This window comes from Rattus rattus, chromosome 5 (genome assembly GCF_011064425.1).
Source record: "Rattus rattus isolate New Zealand chromosome 5, Rrattus_CSIRO_v1, whole genome shotgun sequence".
Classification (NCBI taxonomy): Eukaryota; Metazoa; Chordata; class Mammalia; order Rodentia; family Muridae; genus Rattus; species Rattus rattus.
Window position 1 is genome coordinate 42,861,151 of NC_046158.1, and position 1,077 is coordinate 42,862,227.

Consider the following 1,077-nt stretch of genomic DNA (forward strand, 5'->3'; position numbering starts at 1 on the left):
CAACATGTTACCAGAAAGCACCCCAGACCAGGGATGTCCACCTGGCCTTTGATGGTAACAGACCCATGTTGCTTCAGGGCCAAGGGACCAGTTGTGGCCCTCAAGGGCAGCCCATGCCAAGACCCCACTATGGTCCCAGGTGGCATCACCCACTACTCACATCAGGCTGCTTCTTGCTACTCTGAAGGTTACAGTTCTGTCTCCCTTCATTGTGCCCACATCCTTCACATTCTCTTTTTCTTCCATTTTTCCACCACTTATTTGTCCCCTTTAGTGGCAGCTGGTGTCTCTAATTGTTCAGGATCATGTCAAGAGTGGATCATGTCAGGAGAGGTTTCAGGCATGTTATGTCCTGCTCAGACATTATGGTGCCAGGCAGGGGTCATCTTCAACATGGCTTGCCACCCCCTCACCCACACACACGTCTGTACAGTGCTAAACTGGTTGATGGTCATCCCAGCTTTGCTTTTTTTTTTTTTTTAAAAGGGGATGTTAGGCTACTAATTATTCAGATGTTTATGAATACTGCTATGTTATGAACAGGTCAGAACACTGAGAATAGACTCAGCCTCTCTCCTCTCTGCCACCTACTGACGCACATGTAACACAGCAGCCACACTTGCAATGCCTCTAGGGGCAGAGCCTACCTTTTCTTTAATAATGCTGTCGGGACCCCAGAAGACATGGGGAAGGAAAGAAACCAGCCAGCTGCAGGGAATTCACCCCTGGGCAGTTCCCAGTAGCCAAGTCTTGCTTTTGCTGGTATCCTCCTTGACCCATAGCTGTGGGCTATCTTCAGTCAGTTGGTAGCTGCTGATTCAAGGTCTGGTGAACTAGGCAGCTACAGGAGGAACGTTCAGTGCTGTGGCAGCCAGACCCTTCCCATGGATTACTGGATGCAGTGGAATCTAAAGCAGATATGGTCCTTTAGGAACCAGAAATCTCGGAAGTACCAAAAGCCTTTAGGCTTTTTTTTAAAGCAAGGTAGTTACTAACTTGTTGGCCTCCTGCTCTACTGGGATTTCAGTGGCAGCAGTGACCTTCTCTCTCCCTCCTTCCCCTCATTCTTTTTGATAT

At 48.6% G+C, this 1,077-nt stretch overlaps 1 pseudogene; it reads right to left on the reverse strand.

Moving 5' to 3' along the window:
* Nucleotides 1-488: 488 nt before the first annotated feature.
* On the reverse strand, nt 489-641 carry LOC116902571 (annotated as a pseudogene).
* Nucleotides 642-1,077: the final 436 nt, after the last annotated feature.